The sequence below is a fragment of the Tachypleus tridentatus genome, chromosome 2 (genome assembly GCF_004210375.1).
Source record: "Tachypleus tridentatus isolate NWPU-2018 chromosome 2, ASM421037v1, whole genome shotgun sequence".
NCBI lineage: Eukaryota > Metazoa > Arthropoda > Merostomata > Xiphosura > Limulidae > Tachypleus > Tachypleus tridentatus.
Genome location: NC_134826.1, coordinates 115,964,940 through 115,979,217, shown reverse-complemented (window position 1 = coordinate 115,979,217; position 14,278 = coordinate 115,964,940). Strand labels below are relative to the sequence as shown.

The following is a 14,278-nucleotide window of genomic DNA, read 5'->3' as shown; positions in this document are numbered from 1 at the left end:
ATACATGGTATATAGCAAATCAGCAATCAATGTGTGAGTATGACATGATGATAGAGAATTATGTCCAGTTTTTATGTACATGTGAGCTGGGATTTTTCAGTGGTAAGTGCCTGTGACTTGTTGACAATAAATTAAAGCACACAACCCACTTGTTTTGAAATAATATATATTCAAAACAAGTCAAACTTACATTAAAAATACTCTACATTGTAGGATATCACAGTTTTATCTAAAACTCTAATTCTTTTTTTATTGCCAAAACTCCACTCAGGCTAATTTACTTAGAATCCAATTGACAAGATGGATTATTCCCCTAATCTCTGTGAAACTCACTTTAAAATATTGCCCATTATGACTAATTACTCACATGCCAGCTACCTTCATGTTTTCTACCTTTTTCTATCTAAACTTTCATGTTACTTTTTATCTGCTTACTTGTACTTGCTAATAACATATATAGATATATATTCTGTTCACTAAGGCCTTGAACCTTCTGTAACCTACGTGACAGTGTAATTGAACAATACTTATTTAAGGTGATGAGAAAAATGCTGAAGATTCACGTAACATGATATCAACAATATTACTGAAGTGTAGAAAACAATATAATTGGAAATACAATGTAGAACTCATAAGAATTATGAAGTGAAATTTGTTACAACTGACATTATTAAAACAATAAATCTTCTAAGCTCCTGTTATGAAATTAAATAATCATTAAATATTAAGGTATAAAATAAACTAAATAGTAACACACGAAAGAGTCTTGTATATCCAGCAATAAGCCCCTCTTCAAAAAAATATTTACAGTATTTTTACACTATATACAAAGACTGTTCTTAGCCTATATACTAAGTATTTTCATGTAGTGTACACCAATATGTGCAGATTTCTTTTTGTCTTTCATCTCATAGGAGTCTCAGTTTGGCAGGTTCCTTTGTCCTTATCTTGATATTGTGTTCTCTTAGGTCTATCTTTCTTGATCTGTATAGTGGCACCTTAGATCTTGTATCCTTTTTTTTTTCTATTTGCCAGCCAGTTCTTCACTAATGTTGATGTTCTTATATATCTCATCTCTAACCAGTTATCTTAGGTCTAGTAGGTCTTTATCTTCTCTAACAAATCATTGTCTTTAGATTCTACTTCTGTGACAGCCACACCTGCCATGCCCATCAGTACCCCTATAGCTGCAACTGTCAAACTATCTCTTCAACAGATTGGCATGGTAGACTTTGGTCATCCTGTCCACTTTCACCTTGTAGTTCAATCCTTTGAGTGCCGGGTGAGTTTATTGTGGGTAGCAAAACTAAGGCCTTTTGTCCAACCTCAAAATATCAGTCCTTGACCTTCTTGTTATGTAAGTACTTCTGACTGTCTTTGATTGGTTTGACTTGTCCAGTAGAACTGCTTTGATAGGTCTCTGGTTCAAGATTTTTTTCTGAAACCCTTTTTTCTAAGACTCTTTCCATTATATATTTTGCTCCACTTTCTCATGAGTACGGGCATAAAATTTGTGCAGTCACAAAGTTTTCTTAAGTGCTTCTTTCAGCTCATATGAACTTACATTTAAGATGTCTCTTTGAGAGACTTTAAGAGGCTTAATATCTTGCTTTATCTTCTTCCCTTGAGCTCTTGTAGAGACTGCAGATATCTCACCAGTCTTCTTTCTGTTTAGTTCCTTCATATTTCTACTATGTGGTATATTTCTAATAATTATGTCATACTTGTATTGGTGCCTTCATACACATAACCTCAGTGTCTCCTAAATATTATAGAGTATCTGCCTTTATTATTGTGGGGGAAACTTTCTCACTGTCCCATCAGTGAGCACACATGGGTGTATCTTTCCTGTGATCTTGTCACCAGATTGTCAAGTTGTCTACTGCTGTATGACTGCACAAAGTGTCTCATAGTACCTTCACATTCTTGTCCTTGATTTAGCCTTCACCTACTGGGATCCTATGATTTGTTAGCATTTCTCAATGTTTGTCTCATGCTCCACTCACTGCTGACACTGTTTTGATCCATTTGCTAAATTGAATTGATAATCAATCATGCTCTGTTTAATCATGGAGATGGTACTTCCTTTTTGTAATGAATCTAACGTGTTGTTTCTATTTTTTTTTCTAGCAAAACAACATCAGTGGTGACAGTTGCTCTTTTCTTATTTGTAACTAGCACCATTTTTGTGGTAAGATTTATGTTGAGATTTCTGCTGTGCTTGTTGGTGACAGATTACACTTTCTCACAATGTGTCCCATTTAATAATAAACATAACATCTCTCCTCCCTTATGTCCATTGACTTCTTGTTATCTTATGTGGCATCTTGATTCTGATAAGTCACTCCTAGTTTCAACTTTAACTGGGTATTCTTGGTCTTGCTAATTATATTTTTTCAATGGGATTCCATGTACTGTTTGGCCAGCTTGATCATTTCATCCATGCCTTTTGATGCACTGTCATTTAGGAACAGTGATGTATCAGTGGAGCATGTGATTATGAACTGTTCACATATTAGTATATCTGCCAGTTCCTCAAAACTATTTTCACAAGGTGGACTTACATTGGAGAAATTGTATCAGATTTGCCTTCTCTTATCTTTCATTAGAAATCTTTGGTTAATTTATAGTATTTTAGCAAGACCACTTTAAATTTGTCTTAGTCCATAACACAGCTCTTACAGCCGTGTGGTGTGTTATATTGTGATGGTCAATCTCACTATTCGCTGGTAAAAGAGTAGCCCAAGAGTTGATGGTGGGTGGTGATGACTAGTTGCCTTTCTTCTAGTCCTACACTGCTAAATTAGGTATAGCTAGAAAAGATAGCACTTTCTTCTAGTCCTACACTGCTTAATTAGGTATAGCTAGCAAAGATAGCACTCGTAGCTTAGCGCAAACTTATAAAACCAAACGATTCTACATGCACTGAAAGAGTTAGTATACATGTTACCATGGAAGAAAACTACAATTATGACCAAAAGTATTCCTGTGGCTTTCTTTTCAATGAATTGATATTTGAGATGGGCATCGAGAATCCCAGTGCTGATCTTATTTTTGAACATATAGATGAAGATGCGTTACTTGCTTTTTCATCTGATTTAGACAATCTTGCTTCATAAGTTTTAGGCTAGCCCTGAGATTTTCACTAGGGCTGGACAGTCCCTTTCAGTCATGAACTGGCTAGTAGAGACAAAGACCGTGAATAACATAAAAAATACTGGCAACAGAGGAGCCTAGGACCATAACTTTAATGTTGGAATCAAGCTTGCAGTAGTACATGAACAACAGACATTCTTGATACCTTCAAAGATGTCATTGCAGGAGTCAAGGCAGACATCTTGACATCAAGAATCTCTTCTGCAGTGACTTGTCAAAGGATATTTAACAATAATGTAAGGCAAAGACACCAAACGTGTGCCTGTCTCTGATAGAACAGTTATTTGCCAGTAAAAAAAAATACTTTCTCAGAGGTGAAGCCACATCAAACAATGGCTAAATGTTGGGAATGGATGGAAAAAATTATCATCAACTCACAATTGGTGCATCATCAAATATGGTGTCAACTCCAGTGATCATCACCACCAACATACAACCATTTACAATGGTAGGGACATTTTAAGAAAACAAATGAAATGCATCCATGATTACTGATCACAAATTTCATGGGAATCATTAGACCACATAGATGAAGTGTGGTGCTAATGCTATTAACAGTCAAGCAGTCACCAATTAAGAAATCCCTAAAGTTGCCTCAACATCAGTCAAGGGCTCATTTCTCAGTGATTCAACCCACTGCAATCACAGTAGTCTTGACAGTGATGCATATCTAAAATTCAAAGTGGCATTATCAAACAATGATCACAAAATGGACCAAAGCTTAGGTCACATATAATTGGTAAAAGGGTTTACTATGATGGTACTCAACACCACCTTCTTCTTTATAATAAAGAGGTCTGACAGCTACCATTAGAATTCACTCAAACTAGTCATACATTGGTTTAAACCAAAGCAATCATAATGCAAACCACTGCAGCTAACTGCTGATTTATTGCCAATTTTGAGTAAGTGTTGTGAACATAAAATGAATTGAAGATGTAAGTATAGCTTATTTTCCTTTATTTAAATATTGTATATATGTGTTTTCTTTTTTCATATTTATACATTATTTTATTTTTCAGTAATATTTTTACATGATATAACTATTCTGCTTGTCTTTATGGTGTAATACATTGAATGTTAGTTTGTAATTTCATGTTTCAAGTGTCTCTAATAATCGAAATTGAAAAGCATTATTACGCCATCTATTGGGTTTAAGATATATTTAAATTATATTCTTCGATAGCATTCATGATGAAAATTAGTTGAATAGACGGTAACTGCATGCTGTAGAAACACACATGTAGAGGAAAGTATTCTATAATAAGCAGTTGTCGTCCTTTCAACAAAGTTTCAATATTTAAGGTGTGTCTGATACAGACACCAAACATGCTCGCACCTTCAGCCGTGGGCGCGTTATAATGTTACAGTCAATCCCACTATTCGTTGGTAAAAGAGAAGCCCAAGAGTTGGCAGTGGGTGGTAATGACTAGTTGCATTCCCTCTAGTCTTAGACTGCTAAATTAGGGATGGCTAGCGCAGATAGCCCTCTTGTAGCTTTGCGCAAAATTAAAAACCAAACCAATCAACAGCGAAAACAACAAGATTAAGAGTCTTATTAAACAAGAAAAGAAAAAAACTGGAATAGATTCTGCAAATTAATCGGCAACGCACGCTCAGACCTTGTCCTATTTTGGCGTAAATTTAAGTCCAGAACCAACAATTACACATTACAACGAAAATTGAATACAATAATATCATAGCATCAGCAGAGAGCGAACAAACTAATCCGTACTTTGGAAAAACTTTCTCTACTCCTATTCTTGGCTCATTTGATGCAGTACATTATAGCGGAGTAACTAATCACGTATCCAACAATCGCGAATTTTTCATCCCAATGTTCCCCGTTTCCTTACTTAGAGACTCCACATACACCAGGCTCATTTCACGGAAATCAACTTAAACCTTGAGAAAAATCAAACGCAAAGCACCAGTTGAAGATGGCATAAATAATATCCCAAAGAACCTTTCAGCTTCTGTTTTAAAACACCTATCTATCACATAAAACCTATCATTACTCTTTTGTTATTACCATAACATCTGGAAAACTTCAGTTATTAAAGTAATCCCTAGCAGTGACCGAATCAACCCCGCTAATTACAGATCTAACAGCCTGATTAACACTTTAGGGAAATTAATAGAAACGTATTACCAACAGGTTTAATTGTTAACTAGAATCAAACAAAATAATAAATAATAATCGTAGTTCAGGGGATATGTGGAGGCTATATACAGTTTCATTTATACTTGAATGGCAATGACCATAAGTATGTATTTCTAGTTAAAATATAATGTTTCCTGTAAACTAAAAAATGCTTGATTTATCCCTTCAGATACATGAATTAATCTTGAATAACTGAACATAGACGACTCACTCAAAGAAACTGCCCATAACAAACGTTAGTACACAAACTGCGTTTGTGTTTAATATACGATACGAATAAACATTGTTCATTTCATTTATTTAATCTATTTCCAAAACTTAACCACTCAGGCGTTTAATCGTAATTTTTCTCATGATTGAATATGTTACTACATGTATCTATACCATTGCCTCAATTCAGTTTTAGCTGGATATAATATAAAATATTACTAGTATATTATTTGGTATGAAGTTCTTTATAGTGAAATATATAAGATAAATAACTGATTTTGATTAAATAAATGCATGTCAAAGTTCACACGATCTGTACATTTAAGTGTTAATGACCAAGCATCTTTATTAACTTAATACTGATATTGTGTGTAATCAAAATATTAAATTTTAGTAGACTAACAAATTATACGCTTTATAGAGATGGCGCTAAAATAGGTAAACTTTCTATTTAATAGTAGTCAAGGGAGTATTAATATGGAATTTGGAAAACAGTTTCGCGAATAGAAATATTGAAATTGAAAGCTAATAGGTGATTTAGAATGTGATTTGTTTTTTTTTTTGTAGAAAAACTTCAGATACTCTCACACAAGAAAGCTTCATTCATAAAGTTAAATTTCTTGAGTAGTTGAAGTTGATATAGTTTTTAATGAAATTTGTCATTGATTTTATTCACATAAACGTACTGTTTGAGCTTTGTATTCTATTAGTAAAGTTAATATATAAATGTTACCATCACTAAGGTAAGGAGTACTGTTTGTAATCAATAATGATTAAAATGAAGGTATCAGAGCTCAAGTCTTTTACTGGTACTACGATATTACATTGTATACATACTGCCTAGATAAGAGTAGTCGATCAGTGTCACACTCCGAGTTTTAGATGAAATGGCCAAAGTTAGGAATTATAGCTGTATTTTTACATATTGTCGAGATGGAATTTTGTTACCAGCTCCCAGTTAAAAATAACCAAAAAACAGAGATATGGAAAGAAAAATGGTGAAATATATCAAACCTGCCTAGACAATTTTTATCTAAATTTTAAAAGCACAAGAAAAACAAGAATTTAACAGGTAAGGATAACAAGAAACCTGTTGGTCCATCTAGACTAGCCCATCCAATAAACTAACCTATTAGAAAATGAAAATCAAAACCAGCTTCATTGTTCAAATGTATAACAAGCCTAATCTTGCATCTGCTTCCTTCACATCTGAGGGCAAACCATTCTAAACACTATCTTGTAAGAAGAAGAATAATTGCTGAAGATGACTCCTGCCCATAGTTTATAAAAAAAAAACATTTAATTTGCCCAGTATTAGGCTACCCACATAGTCGTTTTCTTTCAAACATAAGTACTTGCAACTATTTTCCTACTTAGATGACCAATTGTAATCTGGTCTTGTCTTATCATCTTTAAACTAACCAATTTTTTGTAACTAGCACAAAATTAATGTTTCCACCTAGCAACTGTTAGGACAAGGAATGTTGGTTAAATTTTGATAAGTAAAAATTGCTGATAATCATTTGAATATAAACATTCCATTGTTATTCCTTAAGACTGTTGTAACATTTTACTTGCACTTAGTGTATTTAATGAAATACTTGCTGTTAAATTTTACCTTTTTGGCCTTTCTTTTTCTGCTTCATGCATGTGGTGTGGTTACCTAATCACCTGTATGATTAATTCTTGTCTTAAGTATATGCTACTTTTATTTAATTATACTCATTACAAAGTAATGTTTATTTTTCACTTGCAGTTTGAATGGTTGTGGAAATGCAAAATGCTTTGATTCATGCAAAGAATTAAAAATGCTTGTGTGTATCATACAATTTACATATTGTTTTCAGGGTACTTTGGGTTGGCTGGTGGGCCCGATGGAGGGTGTGTCCAGCAGGTCACAGATCCTCTCCACCTTGACCCTTCCAGTCAAGAGGAGGTCGAGTGTACTTCTGCTAATGTTACCAGTGATCAGCTGATTCCTGTGATATCTGTCCGGGCCTTTGATGTGGCTATCACGAGAGATGCCAAAAGGGGTCCTGAGGCTGAGAATTCTATCTCCTTCTTCTGAGTGCATGAGAGATTCTCTGATGCTCTGGCATGCTAATTCTGACACAAAAGTGTTATATCTTGAAGAAAGAGTGATATCTGCATCTGTTGGTTCTGCTGCTGCTGCAAGTTGGTCAGCCTTCTCATTGTACTGACACCAGCATGGTCTGGGACATAGACAAAGGTAGGAGATTTTCCTTTGAAATTGTGAACTCACAAATGCTGTACATATGTAATTTATATAGATCAATGTTGGTTATGAACTTCTTTATATAACCTGTGCATTTCTATAAAACAAAATACAAATGGCATGAATTAGTAATTCCCCAAAGCTGTTCATAATTATATCTTTTCAGTGCATTTGATTGGTTTATTGATTGTACCTTATCCATGTGTAAACCATTACTGATATATATAGTTAACCATAATGCATAAAAAAGGAATAGTTTTAAACATATACAAAAATAAGAAACTTTCAAAAATTAATTCAACATGCCTAGCATAAAGTCACGTCACCAGAATAATTGTAAAGTGAAAAATAGTAAAATAATAGAGATAAACAGAGACTCATAACCAAGTTAAACAAAGCTGAAGTGATTGCTCCATTTTACCATGATCATGTTCTTCCTTGTGACAAAATACATTTTGTTAACTATATTATTTTTATATTTATACTGGATTAGTGCAACATTTTCTCAGTTTGGTATCATGTGCTGTGTTTACAGATCAATGGGTATTGTATATCCCTCAGTCTGTTAAACTTGAGGTAAAGATGGTATGTTCTTTTTTCCTACCCCATTTGAGGACTAGGTTTTTCATTGTAGTTGAGTTACCACCAGTACAATCCTCTTTCCTACCTTCACATGGATGTCAGAATCAGATGGCTGGGCTTAGGATTGTAGTTAACTTGCTGTGTACAGGTCATCTCACCCTAGCCACTCTACACCCCAGGGCACATCCTTTTAACCTCACCCCCATTACTGTCATCTAAAGAATTTATATTCAGAATTGGGTGTCTTGGATCCCAATCCAACCATTGTTCTTTTTCTTTGGATGTAGTCCTCCCATTTTCTACTTATGTTTTCATCACATCTTTTCACATTGGGCAAAGAGTATACCTGGCACAAAAATAGATTTTAAGATGTGACAAGCTTTATAACAGTATATTTATTCAAAAATATATTGATCAATTTTCTATTTATTAGTTTTAGGTTGTTTAGTCATGAACAAACCAGTTTTCAATGGAAGAATAATATATATTAAGTGATTGAATGTTTTGTATCAGTAACTGATATTTTGTTGCTAGAATAAAAATAACATAGAGTATAAATGATACGTAGAAATTTTTATTTTCTCTTTATGAAGTTATATAAAACTATTAAATGTGTTTTTGTTTTTTTTACTTTTAATGTATGATGTTTGAGAATCAAATACGGGTAATTTATGCTACTTTAACAAGCTTAGCTTTCTTTATATGTTTTATAGCTATCATATAAATATTTTACATTTTATTAGGGAAAGGGGTCATAGAATGTGACATTTGTCAGAAAAAGGTTTTTAAAAATATAACTTGCTGGCTCATCTGCCCTACCACAACAAGCTCCATCCACATAAGTGTGAACGCTGTGGTAAGTCAACGAGTTCTGTCTTTTAATACAGTATATTATTGTAAAATATATAATGTGTATTGAGGGTACAGTATGGTGCTGGTCAGTACTCTTAGTACATGTCCTTGGGTATTGACAGTGTTTTAGTGTCTTTATTAAGGAAGCTGACTGGTATTGTACAATCCATAGAATGTGGTAAGCATAAATACTTCAAAGAGAGAACTAACTACATTATAACTACATTATATACATAATTTCAAAAATTATATATTTAAAAATGTAATGATCACAGCTTACACTTTTAAGTGAAACAAAACCCAACATATTGTCAAAGAAAAGATACAAGTTTTTTTCTTCACAACATTTTCTTACACCATCAAGTTAAAAAATTTTAATTACAACACTTGTGATATACCTTGTTTCTCAACCACTTAATCAAAAGGAGAATATCAAGTGGTTTGTTTTAAACAATAATATTAAGTTTATTGTTAATTTGCATGTAAAATAAAATTCTTCTGTAGTACCTATTGCCAGATATGCTTCCCTTTACAGTTGTGGGAATGCTATAATGTAACATTGAAACTCACTGTTCATCCAATATAGTGCATTATCACTTCTTACATAAATACCTAATTTTGTTCAGTGCTACCCTCTATACACAAAAAAATTGTTTGCAGATGTTCTGCAAATTGTTTGCCTTGAAGTTCTCAGTCTTCTGGAACTGACTGATTCCAGTGTGTCCCACATACAAATTTTTATCCAACAACTTTACACCAAGAATAATGTGATATACTCTTTTGATACATTTAACTTCACTCTTTTGATACATTTGACTTCTTCTATCAAACTTTCACTTCTCATTTGGCAGTAATAGTGTTGTAATGTTTAGTTTGTACTCTCTTCAAGCATTGAAGGTAACAAAGCTTGTAGTGTCAGGTGTATTGTATTACTTTTCATTTTGATTTCAAAACTATATCAATCCTGTTCTGAACATAATAGAAAAGATGGTGATTAAAACATTTATTTCTCAAATAGAATAAACAACTCAATGTTGATGCTGATGTTGTTTTACTAACTTTTTTAACCCAGCAATAACTGAATGTATGTTATCAACATATGCAATCCTGTTTAATGGTTTTTGACATGAACATATAAGCATTGTTCCAAGCATCAGAGCCAATGACCAATAATTGTTCCTCTTTTAACTTATTTGCATCTAGCTTTTTTTTTTTTTTTTTTCAGGTTGGCAGCAAATTAAATATTAATTATTCATACTGAAACTAAACTGTGGTTTATAAGTTTCCTACTGTTTTTTTCCATCATATATGTTTGTTCAATATGATTGTGTAGGAAGTTTTTGTATAACTGAAAATAGTGAATTTGATCATAAGAAATATGGTTGCAGATAGCATGGTAATAACTAAATTTGTACTCTTGTGTCTGATTGTCAAATGTTAAAACTTATTTTCCATCTCATCCATGACTTCTTGAATTATAGATGCTCAACACCTTTTGGCATATTTGTGTTAAATTTGTTTTTTGTTTAACATTTCTTTGACATATTCACAAAATTTCTATTTTTATTTTTAAATATATTTCTAAGTTGTCTTCACATTCTTGATTTTTATTCTTTAATTTTCCTGCAGTAATTTTCATGGCCATTATGTATTTTAACTTTTTGAGGTTTTGTTTTCAAAATTTTATCACATGTTCTTCTTTCTTTATATACAAATCTTCATTCCATTTTTATAACACCTAAAACATATTTTCAATTTAATTATGGCTTCTCAAATCTCATGTTTTTGTTGTTTTTTTTATTTTGCTAAATTGCATATCATACATGTTTATCATCAAGTGGACTGAATTGTAATGGGATTCACATAGCAATCTAAATACCTTTTATAGATTTCATATAACAGTGATAACTTGTAAAAAATAAATTTATTCCAGGATGCAAAATATTTATTTCCAGTTTATCAAAATTTTCACAGTCTAATGGATAATGTGTTCAAATAGAAATACATAATCTCTTAAACTTTTGATTGGAATTTTAATCTTAAATGTAAATGCTTAAGTATTAACTCACTACAGATTTTAGCAAAAACACTAAATTATCCTCTGTTTTATGTATATACATTAACAATTGCTTTCCTGAAGTTTAAGAAAATTTAAAATTAGATCAGCATTATTTCTACACTTGAGATTTATACTTACATTATTCAGCATTTTTATTTTTTAAACTGCCAAATAAAACCAGGTTAACCTATAACATATTCCTCTGCAAAATTATCACCAAATTAAAGTCAGAATGAAAATGTTACTTCTTTGTGAATTATTTTATAGCTGGAATTCCTAATACTTAACACAAGAGTGAGTATTTATTATTACATTTGTTTTACCAAAAATTCTGAAAGGTTGCCATGTAAAATTTACTAGTTTAAAAGAGTAGAAAATTGCTAATTGTTGTTATTTTTTGAAAAATACATTGTATAGGCATAAAATGTATATTTTAAATAACTAAGCCTCATCTAATTTAACAAATATAACAGAGGACCTGAAATTTTAGCTTTGGCAGGTTCCTTTGTCTATAGGAATAAGTTTAATGGCTTGTGTACTAAATATTAGAATTTAATATCTGCAGTAGCCTCAGTACAAACAGATCATTGTATAATTTTGCATATAATGACCACAAAATTTTACAAAATACAACCATTTATTTCTGTGAAAAACTCCAGTCTTTGTTTTGACCATGTTTTTTATTTATTGGAATAAAATAGTTGTAAGCAGGGGTAGCCTGAGGCATCTGTGGGAATTTAAAAATGTAGGACTGCATCTCTCTGTCAGTTGTCAAATATTGCTAATGTCTGGAATTTGGTTAGTGTAGTATGAAATGCAATTTTTTATAGAGTAGAAATACTGACTGTAACAAAAAGTATAGAATAAAAAAATAATTTAATTGAAAGACTTCTTGTTCAAATCTGGGGATGTGGCAGCTACTTCCACATGCCTAAGGCTGCTCCCATTTGAAAGAAAGTTAGTGTAATAAGTGACTAGCAGTGTTGTAAAAGTTTAGTATAAGCATACAATATTTGACCTTTCTTTTTTAAAAAACAGTAAAATGTTTCTTTTAGCTACTTTCTTGTAGGGGTAACACAGTGGGATATGAAATCATTTAAATATATCAACAATATGATCAGTTGTTTACTGTGTTATTTTTGTTTTCAATTATTGTAGAACTCTTTATCATATTAAAAACACAGCTAAATAATAAGCATTCCTTTGAAAAACATCTCGAGGTGGTTCACAGTGACAAAAAGGAGCATCAGTGCAGCATATATGGAAAGCTGTTTAAAACTAAAGGTACATCACTCTGGAGCTAAACAAGTGTGCAGGTATGTCATTCAATTTTGATTTGGTTCTCATTTAGCAACAAAGCTGCAATCATTTTATCTGAGTGTTTTAGCAGGAATAAGTGATTCAATTTCAGTAAGTATGAGTATTTGCTTTATTCCTGAAGCTCTCATAATTTTTTACAAAATCACTTTTATTTATTCTTGTTTTATTGTATGAAACACTGAAGGATGTGCATTACAATATACAATAGATTGTGCCAAGCATAGTAGCCAAGTTACATGTATTCCAAAAATGCATGACACACATGGTAAATAAAGCATTTTGCAAAGTGTCTTTTAAACAGCTTAAAACTGCTATTTTGTGACATGGCATGAGCTTGCATATCATTATATGCAGGAAGCTATAAGTTCACATTAATAACCAAGAAATATTATTTTAGTATTTGCTTTCTGATTCAAGAAGTTGAAACAATAGTAAAATTATAATAGGTTTTGGTTGCTTCTTTTCAAGAGCCATTCTTTCCATCCTGTTTTAAGATATTTAACAGATATTGTTTTATGATACTTACTATAGAATAAATGATGTAGCTCAATATATGTATTAATATAATTATTCAGATAAAGATACATGTTTACTCCACTTCAGTTAAGATAATATTCATAATTATTCAACTGATGTTTGCAAGAAATAAAAGAACATACCAAAAACATGTTAGGATTCTCTAATAGTATTAGTTATGCTGAAAAAATATTTTATGAAACTTCTCTGTTTTTGTTATTCAGAATAGGAACACTGTATTAGTGTTTCAGCATATTTTAAAAGAAAGTATGATGTATAATCAGACATTTGAGCAATAAATACCTTCATAAAGTTCTTGTATTTTTTTCTTGTGTAGGATTTGTTAAAAGAATTTCAAGACAGCCAAAATACTATGTGCTCATCTTACATGCCACAGTGACGGTGGAATGAGAAAGTTTATTTGCTCTTCTTGTTCTCGGGGGATTTGCTTTTCCAAAGGACCTTCAAAGGCATGAAAAAGTTCACACTGGTGTAAGGATTATGAATGTGATGAGTGTGGAAAAGCATTTTCTCATATGGATAACTTAAGAACTCATCTTAAATTACATAAACAAGCAGAAACATGAGAATCAGTGAAACTGTTGAAACTTCTTTGCATAATAAATGTTGTATAATAGAAATTGTGTTGATAAAGTGTTTTCCAAAGAGGTAAATTTTACTTTTTCATTGCTTAAAATGGGTTCAGTAGAACTCAATTTGACATTTATCATTATGCTAGCATATTTAAAATTATATAAAATTTGTAGCTGTTACACTTCAGTTTTGTAGGAATTTGTGTATATTTAGGTATATAAGATTTTCAGTAAAATAATTTATAGCAAACTAATCTACTGAAGCAGTATTTCTCAAAATGTGGCATTTTTGTCCTTGGAGATATGCAATCATCATTGAAGGATTATGTGAAACAAAAGAGGAAAAATATGACAAAATAGAGTCAGGTAAAAAAAGGAAGGAAGAGAAAAATAACTTTATCATAATTTATAAATGAGTATAATAACTAAACAGCACATCAGTATTTATGTTTTGAACATAAACGTTATTTTGTTTACAGTGATCTTTTGTTTACCATTAATGTTTATGAAATAGGAAGGTATACAAAACAAATTAAATAAACAGTAGCTAAGTTCATGACTAAAGAAAGAGTAAGGACTCTGGACAAGAC

General features: G+C 31.8%; 1 long non-coding RNA gene across 1 annotated transcript; it reads left to right on the top strand.

Annotated features, from left to right (window-relative positions):
• The first annotated feature begins 5,958 nt into the window (after positions 1 to 5,958).
• On the top strand, positions 5,959 to 13,938 carry LOC143244891 (uncharacterized). Its single transcript, XR_013025374.1, has 5 exons — positions 5,959 to 6,062; positions 7,378 to 7,760; positions 9,092 to 9,204; positions 12,418 to 12,575; positions 13,433 to 13,938. It is a non-coding gene; the product is annotated as an uncharacterized LOC143244891 (long non-coding RNA).
• The last annotated feature ends 340 nt before the right edge of the window (positions 13,939 to 14,278 follow it).